Below are 13,859 nucleotides of genomic sequence, written 5' to 3'. Positions count from 1 at the left end.
GGAGGGGGTTTGGGAGAAGGGGGTGGGATTATGGACATTGGGGAGGGTATGTGCTTTGTGAGTGCTGTGAAGTGTGTAAACCTGGTGATTCACAGACCTGTATCCCTGGGGATAAAAATATATGTTTATAAAAAATAAAAAATTATATTAAAAAAAAACTGATATTGCATACATTATTTGGATACAGAAGTACTTCCCATAGGACATTACATCTACAAATGAAAAAAGTCTTCCATTGGTTGAGCAGTAATATTCAGTTAAAGTAAATATTAGCCAGACATGATCTCCAATTCATTTTCATTAGTAGAGTCTTTTCAGGCAGATTAGGAAATCGGGAGATCACTTGGTAGAGACGATAATGTGGGGACACAGTACAAAGCTGGTTCTGACATTTAGTAAATATTTTTGTGAGACAACAAAGCTGAATTTTAGAGATTTAGTTTTGACTTAGTAATAAGGAGATGTTAATTTTTACCAGTTGTACAGTGGTTCTCACAGACCATTTTTGAAAGTTTGTTTAATCTCATCCAGGTGTACCTGAAGATATTCTTCAAATTGTAATTTTAGAAAAAATATATTTGAGTATTTGAACCAGAAGCCCATTTTATAGATATTCTGTAACTTGATGAACTGATACAGAATCCCAGATTCCCTTGGTCCCTTGCAGGAATTGTTAAGGACATTCAAGGGACTAGCCAGTCATCCGCTAGGATATAGCCAAGGTCTTCATGCTAGCAGACTGTAGCTCAGAGGAGCATAATAATCTGAAAAAGTAATAATAATAGGGGCGCCTGGGTGGCTCAGTGGATTAAAGCCTCTGCCTTCGGCTCAGGTCATGATCTCAGGGTTCTGGGATCGAGCCCCACATCCAGCTCTCTGCTCAGCAGGGAGCCTGCTTCCCCTTCTCTCTGCCTGCCTCTCTGCCTACTTGTAATCTCTGTCTGTCAAATAAATAAATAAAATCTTTAAAATAATAATAATAATAATGAGGTTTTTCAATTGTATTCCAACAATGAGAGGACTGAGAATATGAATGTTTCAGCATGTTCTGTATTTGCTACAAGAAATTTAAGGTTAGTCAAGGATGTGTTGTTTTGTTAAGGCAACAAATACATAACGCTCTCTCCAGTGTGTTGTGGGTTAAGTTTGTAGATGGACAGTAAGGGAGCTACTGTAATTTGTGCCTCAAGACACAAACAGTAAAGTTGATATTAAAAGGGTGGCAAACTTGGTTAACTACACACACAATTTTTAAACATGTCCACCATAAAATTTTTTTTAAGGAAATATACATTTGCAATTTTTTTAGTGACAGAAATTGTAAACCACACATGAACTTTAAATATCTGGGAGCTTGACCTCATAGAAAACAAAAAGAAAAGCCAACGTTCTGTAATTAACTCACCATATTTTGAATTTTTAATATAAATGATATAAAACTTATTTTTTAGGAATGGCATAAGGTAAAAAATAAAAGGACAGCTGCTCATAACAATGTCTTCTTTCCCAAGTCATCAGTAATAAGAAATTGAATAAATTTAGGCAAATGTATAGACAAGCCTCTGTCACTGACTGTCACTGCTTAAAAGAAATAGGACTTATAAAGTATTTTATGAATTTTCTAATTCATCACGATATCAAGTATTAATTTAGATGTCGAAATAGTGATGCATCCACACTCAAGTATCTAAGCTGGCTCTCATATTGAGACAAGAATAGAACAACACAAATAATATTTATTTAATGTTTGTCAGGTAATATTGTAGGCATTTTAAATATGCTTTCTTTTTTAGTCTTCTAAACAACCTTCTGAGGTAGATACTGTTATTATGCCTATTTTACAATTAGGGTAGCGTAGGCTCAGAGAGATAAAGATTAATTTACCAAAGATTCACAACCAGGTGTAGAAGTCTTCCCCTACTCTATCCGTTCTCACAAAGGTCAGCTGAGATTAGGCAAAGTGCTGCAAAATGGAGAACGAGCAACGGTTTATTCTCTGAACCTTGGGTCCCTTCCTGCTCCCTCATTAGCATCTACCCCATGTTCTTTCAGGTTCCATGTGACACCAGGTGCCAACCAACACTCACATAAAGGGATTTGAGAGGCATTCTTCATTTCATTAAAACTCACTCACTGCAGTGTGTTTCTCAGAGAATGTGTGTTTTTAGTGCTTTTCCTATAATTATCTCATGAGAGGGGCCTATTTTTTGAAGTTCTGTGTGACCACCCATCTATAGGGAAGTTGTGAGGAGAGAGGAGATTAGAGGCAGACTGTTTCTTAGCTGCTTGTGATGGCACTTCTGAGAGCACAGCTGCCCTTTGCCTCCGCCTTGCTCAGCAGCCTGGGTCTCTCTCCTCTAACTTCAAACTTGCAGGTACTGTCTACGATGATCAGGCTGCTGTAGAATAAGAAGGGTTCATACACACAGGTCCCAGAATTTCTGCTGCCTCCACACTGCTAAGATCCAGGCTATAAAACATTTGTTGCATAAAGCTATCACCTCATGGATGTTGATCTGTGAGAGGAACTGTAAGAAACGTTACTAAGGCTATGAAATGCGAGGACAGAGCCAAGTCTTAAAGGGGCTACTTTTAGAGGTGACACTTAGAGTTGGTTTCAAAACTAGTTTCTGTCCTCCTTGACAATCTATAAAAATTTATTTATGAATTTTGCATTTAAAGTAGCCTCTTATGCTCATTTAAATCTTAAAAACAAATGGAATTTAGGGAGGAGATAAAAAAGATTGTAATTTATTCCAGAATCCCCATGTACTTCTTCGTTTATGTCAAAATGAGCACCTGATACACTCTGAAGACCATCACTCCAGAAGTCTCAAAGGATCTGATTTTTCTCATAAACTCGATTTTAATCTCTCTTGATTTATTTCCTTTCTGGTACTGCTGATTTTCTCCTGCTTTATCTGAAATGTTGTCTGTCTCTTTAGAATCACTTGGGATTGTCCACTTGGCTTTACCTTCAGTTTCACGTTATTTGTGGAATTATTTTAGATTCCTGTTTTGCTTCACCTGGACATGCTAGAAAGAACTCTAGGCTCTGAAGTCAAAAACATGAAATTATCAAAATGTAAGTGTATGACAATAATGTAGATGTAAAGTTGAGAATGCTTTACTCATTCTCTGATTATATAAATATTTGAGGACCCACTATGAGCCAGACAGTATTCTAATCAATGAGGGTCCGCAGTAAAAAGAAATGAAAAAGCAAAATCTGTACTCCCTACAGAGCTCACATCCTATTGGGCAGAAAGAAAAACAAATAGATAAACACACTCACACAAATATGCAAAGTGGCATTAAGTTGTATGAAAGTACAGACACTTTTGTATGCTTACTTAGGGAATAAATTCTGGAAACAGACTGCCAGGTTTTAAAGCCTGGCACCCTTCCCTTTACTTATTAGTTTAGCTGTGTGACAATGGACATGTTAATAAGTCTCTGCATGTCTAGTCCCTAGTTTGTAAGTCATAAATAATAATATCCCAATGTTGTTGTGGGTATTCAATAAATTAACATTTGTAAAACACTGAATAGTGCTTTATGGGCTAGCTATATTGCAATGTGTGTTAGCTACAATTATAAATAAAGGAAATAGAAAGCCTGGAGAAATGTTATTTTACATAGGTTGGTCATAGAAAAATCCTTAGGATAATGAGGTCATACTGTTCTTGATCAAAAATATGTCTAATGATTTTTTTTTATGTATAAGATCATGTTAGTGCCCTGGTTTCTGAAATAGTAGTAATCTCTCCCTGTTTTAGTCTTAAATTTTCGTTCTCAGTTTGAACAACAAATTGTGGGTTCATTCTATTGTACATAATGGAGAACTAACACCATGCAAAAACACAAAGCTATATAATCATTTGGGAAGTTACAAATATTGATTTTGTGTTAATGGATAAAATATATGCACTAAGTTGCCATTTGGAATAATAATACATATCTTATTACTTAATACTTCAGATAAATCTGAGTTTCATTTCTTTTTTTAAAGAATTTTATTTATTTGATAGAGAGAGAGCATGCACAAGCAGGGGGAACAGGAGGCAGCTCTCCTCACTGAGCAGAAAGCAAGATGCAGGACTTGATCTAGGATCCTGGGATCATGACCTGAGCTGAAGGCAGACGCTTAACAACTCAGCCATCCAGGTGTCCCTCGTTTATTTCTTTTTTAAAAACATGAAGCATCTTAATAAATTCTTTCTGTACTGGACAAATCATACAGATCTTCCCACAAAGAAATTTATCATCTGACAAGTAGCATGTATCACCTATCATATAATAAGAAAACACATTTGTGAATAAACCACAATAGACAATGATAGAGAAATCTAAGTAGAGAAAGTGAGCTCATTTTGGAAATGTACAGAATGAGAACACTGGTGTTCTGCTGTGGACCAGACTTAAACCTGTCCCAGCATCAGCATATGCTATGAACTTCCCAGATTTGGGTTATGGAGCTGTATTTCATTAAAGTAGGTTTGGTACGTACATGAATAGTCTCCAGATTTGTCTGCTCAAGTTGTATGTTTTTCCATCTCCAACAATCACAAAATTGGAGGTGGCATTAGTCTCTACCTGGTACCCTTTTTCTTTTGTTCTTCTAATACCACTAATACCCTTTCACAGACCTTGAACAGGAACACTAAGTGGGACCTAATTACTTGTGCCCAAAATAATACACCTTTCCTCGATTCCTGCACGGTTAAGACTAATCAAACTGTCATTCAGCATTATCATATTCGGATATGGAATGTCTTTGGAGTTTTTTACTTGGAATCCGGCTCACTGTCACAAGCCATGAAAAACAACCGATTTTTAATTTAACACAAGAACCGCAGTCTAATGTATTCTCCAATATATCAGTTTTCAGAAACCCATGATTTCCACTTAGTTACACAAGGAATTTTTAAAACATGTAATTCTTGTTACATAAGCTTGCAAACATTTTATGTTGAAAAATATCTGATAATATGAATCAATAATTAAAGAAAAACTGAAAAGGTCCAAATCCTCAGTGTCCCCATGTAGGGAGCTTCTGTTTTGTTTGTTTGTTTGTTTAATATTTTATTTATTCATTGGACAGACAGAGATCACAAGTAGGCAGAGAAGCAGGCAGAGAGAGGAGGAAGCAGGCTCCCTGCTGAGCAGAGAGCCCGATGCAGGGCTCGATCTCCATGACCTGAGCTGAAGGCAGAGGCTTAACCCACTGAGCCACCCAGGTGCCCCGGGAGCTTCTGTTTTAAATGGCTCTTACCTTAGCTAGTTAGCTGGGATCCAGATCTCAGGACTCTCAGTCCAGGTCCCCTTTCCACTCTTCCAGCTCAGGCTGATGATGTTTCTTCTGAAACATGACAAGAAAAGTGAAGCAAAATACTGCTTTTTGTTGGTTCCTTAGAATCAAAGAGCTTATCTGAGGTATCTTTTAACCACAAAATAACCAGAGCAGGCTGCTGGGCCCACCTGTGCTGTGAGGGCCATGGGAAGGAAGGAAGGGCCTGTGGGCACCACAGAGGGAACCAGAAGCCCATCAGGCAACGCCCGCCCAGGTGCAGCTCCTTGGAGAGTGAGGGGTAGAGTTTATTTGAAGCAGCTACTGAGCTGGCAGTTCCAGGAGTCATCTATTAAGAGGTGGCAGAGAACTTGGTAAAGTTTGAGGTGAAGGAAGACAAATCCATTGTAAACCTCTAGAATTCCAACAAGATTTTCAAGATTTCCAGCTTGTACAAAGACAGTCCTCAGCAGATGTACAATAGGTCAGGAACAGTTACAGGAATATGTGACCAAGCAAGTGGATCTTCTGAGGTACCATAAATAGCATGCAAAGCATTATGAGCAATTAGATGTCACAGCAAGGGAAATGGAGAGAAACATCCCAAGCATTATAACTAAAGATTCTAAATCTAGCTGAAAAAACTGATGCCTAAAGACCAATGTGGATAATCTCCAGAACCAGTTGGAGCAACTGAAAACTTTTGGCCAGGGAGGTCAGAACCAGGAGAGGTGTGACCAGTAGAAATCAGAGCGAGCATAGCTTCTCATGTCTGCCACAGCACCAAGACCCACAGGGAAAGACAAAATGAAAACCACCACATACCACTGGGCAAATAAATCCTTCTCTTTACATAGTATTCTTATAGAAGACAAAAGAACATCTAAGAGAATTGGGAATCTGCAAAGATGATCATAAAGTCTTGAAGATCAAACAGAAAATCTGGATGAAAGTCATTATGAGAAAAAGTAAAAAGATTTTTCCGAGTTGAGATTGGCTGGGTCAATGAGATTGCTGAGTTCCAAAAAATGTATATACCATTCTTCTGAGAGTATGTAAATGTGTAATAAAGACAACAAAAGCACAAAGGTCAAAGATGACAGCAATGGCCTAAAAATTGGTAAATTTTACAAGTTATCAAATATGGGGTCCCAAAAAAGGGGATTCTGGTAAATCCTACTAGTAATGTAACATGGCTTTATGTAACATGCTGAAGCTGATTTTTTTTGTTTTTGGGGGGGGGGGTCTAGTGAAAATTCTGTAAACAGTACTCAGGAGACTTGCTAAATAAATTATACCATCAAAAGGACATAATGAGGGGCACCTGGATGGCTCTGGCAGTTAAGCATCTGCCTTTGCCTTGGGTCATGAGCCCAGGGTTCTGGGATTGAGCTCCTGGTTAGGCTCCCTGCTGAGTGGGGAGTCTGCTCCTCCCTCTGCCTGCTTTTCCTCCTGCTTGTGCTCTCTCTCTGACAAATAAATAAATATTTTTTTTTAAAAGAACATAATGATATCACAAGGCAAAACACACTAAACCAAGTCACCAGTATTACAGTATATTTAAAAGCACATAGGAAAGCTAATACACATAAAGAACACCACAGAAATCTGAAGACAACTTCATTGTCTTAAAGTTATCTCAAAAATATCCCAAATCACGTCATTAAAAAAATTCTGTCATTAAATTAAGATTATCTAAGGAAAAAATATGGGGTTGCCCCAACAACTTATAACTACCCTATAATTAACACCAAATTTTTATTAGTCAAGTAACCAAAGATGATTGGTAAAAAGTTTACTTTAAGACTAGCAGTGGACATATATGCTGAAACATTAATTATAATATCTAATACTACATCAAAAACCAATGCTCACTTACTCTGTTTCAGGGATTGTGAAAGTTTTTTACATGAACGATCTCACTGAATCTTTACAATAATTCTAAAAGAAAAAAATAAGGAACAAAATGATGATGTCATTTTGTGAGATCATGTGTTACATGATCTAGGATTGCAAAGACTGCAACTCAAATGCTTTCAGAGGCCACAAAATGAACATATAAAGAGCTGAGTTTGTGAAGATAGAGAGGGTGAGGTGGAGAGCTAACTGAAGCTGACACATTCAAAAGCATGCGTTTATGTAACAATTCTGGAAAAAATATTTCTAAGCTACAGTGGGTTGTATCTCTGTAGACAGAAGATTTTTAATTCCTCAAATAGGTGAGAATATGGGCCACTTTGTAACATTCTAAGACAGTTGTTGTTACCATTAGAACATTCCATCTTAATGGGGCTCCTGGGTGGCTCAGTGGGTTAAAGCCTCTGCCTTCAGCTCAGGTCATGATCCAGGGGTCCTGGCATCAAGCCCCACATCGGGCTCTCTGCTCAGCAGGGAGCCTGCTTTCTCCTCTCTCTGCCTACTTGTAATCTCTGTCTGTGAAATAAATAAATAAAATCTTAAAAAAAAAAGAACATTTCATCTTAAATCAATCGATTTATTACTATAAATTGTAGTGAGGGCTTTCATACAGAGGGAAGGTTAATTTGACCTAGGAATGTTTCTCAAAAATTAAAAAAAAATATGTCATCTTCTATTTCATCTTATTATTGATATTTATATGTTGACTTTATTTCATGATTTCAACTGTGAGATATTTTAGAACAAATGTCATCTTTTGTCTCTGCATTTCTTTCTTTAAAAAAAAAAATTCAGTTAGCCAACATATTGTCAGCACGAGGTTCAGAGGAAGGGTTGAACAGTTGTGTATAACACTCAGTGCTGATGATATCACATGACATGACATCACAGGACATGACATCATATGTCCTCCTTTATGCCCATTCACGTAATTACCCCATCCCCCTACCAACCTCCCTTCCAGCAATCCTCAGTTGTTTCACAGTTAAGAGTGTCTCTTAGGTTTTTCTCTCTCTGATGACTTTCCAAGGTTTTCCCTCCTTCCCCTATGATCCTCTGCATTGTTGCTTATATTCCACATATGAGAGAAACCATATAATAATTCTCTTTCTCTTATTGACTTATTTCACCTAGAATAATACCCTCCAGTTCCATCCATGTCCTTGCAAGTGGTAAGATTTCACTTTGACGGTTGCATAATACTCTATTGTGTATATATCTATATATATAAATATATAGATATACACATGTATATATATATATATATACATATATGTGTATATATATATGGATAAAGAAGATGGGGTGTATATACATATATATATGTATATACACTTTTATCCATTCATCTGTTGATGGACAATTCAGCCTCTTTCCATAGTTTGGCTATTGTGGACATGGCTGCTGTGAACACTGAGGTGGAGGTACACTTTCGAGCATAACATATTTTATCTTTGGAGTAAATACACAGTAGTGTATTTATTGCTGGGTCTTAGGGCCAGGCTTAACTTCTTGAGGAAACAAGGAAACTTCTTGAGACAAGCCTTAACATAGGGCTTAACTTCTTGCAGAAACTCCATACTGTTTTCCAGAGTGGCTGCAGCAGCTTGCATTCCCAGCAACAGTGTAAGAGCGTTCCCCTTTCTCTGCATCCTTGCCAATATGTGTTGTTTCCTGTCTTATTAGTTTTAGCCATTCTGACTGGTTTGAGGTGGTATCTCATTGTGGTTTTTTGATTTGCATTTCCCTGATGCCAAGTGATGTGGAGCATTTTTTCATAAGTCTGTTGGCCATTTCAATGTCTTTGGAGAGGTGTCTGTTCATGTCTTCTGCCCCTTTCTTGGCTGGATTGTTTTTTGGGTGTTGAGTTTGATGTTCTTTATAGATCTTGAATGCTAGCCCTTTATCAGATATGTCATCTGAAAATATCTTCTCCCATTCCATAAGTTGTCTTTTAGTTTTGCTGACTATTTCCTTTGCTGTGCAGAAAATTTTTATCTTGATGAAGTCCCAATAGTCCATTTTTCCTTTTGTTTCCCTTGCTTTGGAGACACGTCTAATAAGTTTCTGCAACCAAGGTGGAAGAAGTTGCTGCCTGTGTTCTTCACTAGGATTTTGATGGATTCCTGTTTCACATTGAGGTCTTTCATTCATTTTGATTTTTTCTTTGTGTGTGGTTTAAGAAAATGGTCTAGTTTTATTCTACATGTTACTGTCCAATTTCTTAATTTCTTTCACTAGTTACCCGTTATGGTTTTCACTTACGATATTTGTGATTCCCAAGAAATGCTTTCAAAAAATAGAGAGGAATGTTTTTAGTTACCACAAGCATTATAGATACTTAATGGGTTTAACTAGGGGAAGATAACTTCACTAGATATATTTCAATACATGGATCACTTATAAGTAATCAATAATTGCTCTACATCTGCTCCAAACTTCCAGCATCCCTACAGAAAAAAACCACTATAATTTTTGGAGGTAAAACACAAATCTCTTTTACATTTTTCCCAGTTATAAGCTGAACTTTCAGAAATGTACTTATCATATAATTCAAGGAGATTTTGATTTTTTTTTTTTTGTTTCAATCTTACTAGAGATGATTAGCTAGTTTAAGGTATGTAACCTTAAGTAAATCTGCAGAGTCCCTTTTGAGATATAATATAATGTACTCACAACAGGGACACCTGGGTTTCCAGGGACACCATTGGTGAGCCATCAACATGGACATCTTTGGTGGGTCATTCTGATACCACAGTGGTCTAGCTGTGGTTTGATAGCTGGTTCTAACTTCAGGCCTTTATCTGTTTCCTCTCTGCCTTTTTACTCATTCTCTGCCACACAAAGTCCAGAGCTGAGTAAGAACTGGAAAATATGCTGGAATGCCCATTACCAAGATCTTAATGTCCTATTCTTTCTAAAATGTACAACCTGATATTTGTGCTATGGTCAATGTCTTTAATATCTTTACAGTTATTCACTGTTCTTTCAAAGGTAGTTACTAAGTTAAAATGAGAACATACTTATATGTTGATTTGCTGAATAGCCCTCAAAATTATCATTGCCCATTAGAATCCTATGTCACATATATATGATTTTTTAGGGGTAAAATTGTTTTACTTAGTAGAAACAATATTTTTAAAAAAACTAGATATTCAGATTAAAAAAAGTGATGAATCTGAAATGCTATTAGGCAAGTTAATTATATTTCCTGTCAATGCAGTAAGTGTAACAGTAACATGAAGCTATAGATAAAATTTACCCTAATAACTGGGTGTGAGTCAAGATGGTGGAGAAGTAGCTGGCTGAGACGACATCAGGAAGCAGGAAATCGGCTAGAGAGCTTATCTAACCATTGCGAACACCTACATATCCAACAGGAAATCAAAGAGAAGAAGAGCAACAATTCTAGAAACAGAAAATAAATCACTTTCTGAAAGACAGGACCTGCAGAGAAGTGAATCCAAAGTGACAGGAAGATAGACCATGGTGGGGAAGGCTGGCTCCCAGCAAGTGGTGGAGCAATGGAGCACAAAATCAGGACTTTTAAAAGTCTGCTCCATGGAGGGACATTGCTCCAGAGGCTAAACCAGGGGGAAGCCCACTTGGGGTCAGCATAACCCCACGTTCTGTGGGGTCACAGAAGGACCGGGGGTGTCTGAGTGTTGCAGAGCTTGCAGGTATTAGAGCGGGGAAGCCAGCTACAACAACAAAGCCAAAGAGGGAGCTCTCAGCTCAGGGTTACCTTGAACCGGTCACAGGCTGGGTGAGCTTGGAGCATGGCCAGAGGCCACGGAGACGGAAGCGACCAGGCGCTTTTCTCCAAGTGCGACCAATTGAGCGCTTTCCTACCAGCCCGACCACAGGCCAGGGAGACGGCAGCGGTTGGGCGCTTTTCTCTGAGGGCGCACTGAGGAGCGGGACCCTGAGCTCTCGGCTTCTCCGGGTTAGAGACTGGGAGGCCGCCATCTTCATTCCTGTCCTCTGGAACTCTACCAAAAGCGCTCAGGGAACAAAAGCTCCCCCAAAAGCAAACCCGAGGGGATTACTCAGCCCAGCCCCTGGTAAGGGCGGTGCAATTCTGCCTGGGGCAAAGACACTTAAGAATCAGTACAACAGGCCCCTCCCCCAGAAGATCAACAAGAAACCCAGCTAAGACCAACTTCACTCCCCAAGGAGAACAGCGAAATTCCAGAGGAGGAGAAAGCAAATCTTATCTGGACAAAATGACAAGGCAGAAAAACTCAGCACAGAAAAAAGAACAAGAGCCAGTACAGAAGGCTGGGGACCTAATCAATACAGACATTGCTAATATGACAGATCTAGAGTTCAGAATGACTATTCTCAAGGTTCGAGCCGGGCTCAAAAAAGGCATAGAAAATATTAGAAAAACCCTCTCTGGAGATATAAAAGCCCTTTCTGGAGAAATAAAAGAACTAAAATCTAACCAGGTTGAGATCAAAAAAGCTATTAATGAGATGCAATAAAAAATGGAGGCTCTTACTAATAGGATAAATGAGGCAGAAGAAAGAATTAGTGACATAGTAGACCAAATGACAGATAATAAAGAAGCTGAGCAAAAGAGAGACAAATAAATACTGGACCACAAGGAGAGAATTCGAGAGATAAGTGACACCATGAGACAACACAACATTAGAATAATGGGGATTCCAGAAGAAGAAGAAAGAGAGAGGGGAGCAGAAGGTATATTGGAGAGAATTATTGTAGAGAATTTCCCTAATATGGCAAAGGGAACAAACATCAAAATCCAGGAGATGCTAAGAACACTCCTCAAAATCAATAAAAATAGGTCCACACTTCGTCAACTGATAGTAAAATTTGCAAGTCTTAGCCACAAAGAGAAAGTCCTGAAAGCAGCCTGGGAAAAGAAGTCTGTAACATACAAGGGTAAAAACATTAGATTGGCAGCGGACCTATCCACAGAGACCTGGCAGGCCAGAAAGAGCTGGCATGATATATTCAGAGCACTAAACGAGAAAATCATGCAGCCAAGAATACTATAACCAGCTAGGCTATCATTGGAAATAAAACGAGATCTGGAAGTTTTCCTTCTGCTTCAATTTTTTGAAACAGCTTCAGGAGAATAGGTGTTATTTCTTCTTTGAAAGTTTGGTAGAATTCCCCAGGGAATCCATCAGGTCCTGGGCTCTCGTTTTGGGGAGGTTTTTGATCATTGCTTCAATCTCGTTACTAGATATCGGTCTATTCAGGTTGTCAATTTCTTCCTGGTTCAATTTTGGGAGTTTATAGTTTTCCAGGAATGCATCCATTTCATCTAGCTTGCTTAGCTTATTGGCATATAACTGTTGATAATAACTTCTGATGATTGTTTCTACTTCCTTGGTGTTCATTGTGATCTCTCCCTTTTCATTCATAATTTTACGAATTTGGGCTTTCTCTCTTTTCTTTTGGATTACTGTGGCCAATGGTTTATAGATCTTATTGATTCTTTCAAAAAACCAGCTTCTAGTTTCATTGATATGTTCTACTGTATCTCTGGTTTCTACCTCATTGATGTCAGCTCTAATCTTGATTATTTCCCTTCTTATATGTGGAGTTGGTTTGATTTGTTGTTGATTCTCCAGTTCTTTAAGGTGTAGAGACAGCTGCTGTGTTCTGGATTTTTTAATTTTTTTGAGAGAGGCTTGGATGGCTATGTATTTCCCCCTTAGGACTGCTTTTCCTGTATCCCATAGGTTTTGGACTGAAGTGTCTTCATTCTCATTGGTTTCCAAGAATTGTTTCAGTTCTTCTTTGAGCTCCTGGTTGATCCAAGCATTCTTAAGCAAGGTGGTCTTTAGCTTCCAGGTGTTTGAGTTCCTTCGGAACTTTTCCTTGTGATTGAGCTCCAGTTTCAAGGCATTGTGATCTGAGAATATGAAAATATGCAGGGAACAATCTCAGTCTTTATGTATCGGTTGAGTCCTGATTTGTGACCCAGTATGTGGTCTATTCTTGAGAAGGTTCCATGTGCACTTGAGAAGAATGAGTATTCTGTTCTTTTAGGGTGGAATGTTCTGTATATATCTATGAGGTCCATCTGGTCCAATGTGTCATTCAATGCTCTTGTTTCTTTATTGATTTTCTGCTTCGATGATCTATTTCTGAGAGAGGCATGTTATGATCTCCTACTATTAATGTATTCATAGCAATATGATTCGACCCTCCCATTGCACTACTGGGTATTTAGCCCAAAGATACAGATGTAGTGAAAAGAAGAGCCATCTGTACCCCAATGTTTATAGCAGCAAAGGCCACGGTCACCAAACTGTGGAAAGAACCAAGATGCCCTTCAATGGACGAATGGATAAGGAAGATGTGGTCCATATACACTATGGAGTATCATGCCTCCATCAGAAAGGACGAATACCCAACTTTTGTAGCAACATGGACGGGACTGGAAGAGAATATGCTGAGTGAAATTAGTCAAGCAGAGAGAGTCAATTATCATATGGTTTCACTTATTTGTGGAGCATAACAAATAGCATGGAGGACAAGGGGAGATAGAGAGGAGAAGGGAGTTGGGGGAAATTGGAAGGGGAGGTGAACCATGAGAGACTATGGACTCTGAAAATCAATCTGAGGTTTTGAAGTGGCAGGGTGGGGGTGGGAGGTTGGGGGTACCAGGTGG

The sequence above is a fragment of the Mustela nigripes genome, chromosome 18 (assembly GCF_022355385.1).
Source record: "Mustela nigripes isolate SB6536 chromosome 18, MUSNIG.SB6536, whole genome shotgun sequence".
Taxonomy (NCBI): domain Eukaryota; kingdom Metazoa; phylum Chordata; class Mammalia; order Carnivora; family Mustelidae; genus Mustela; species Mustela nigripes.
Note: the sequence above shows the minus strand (reverse complement) of the source record.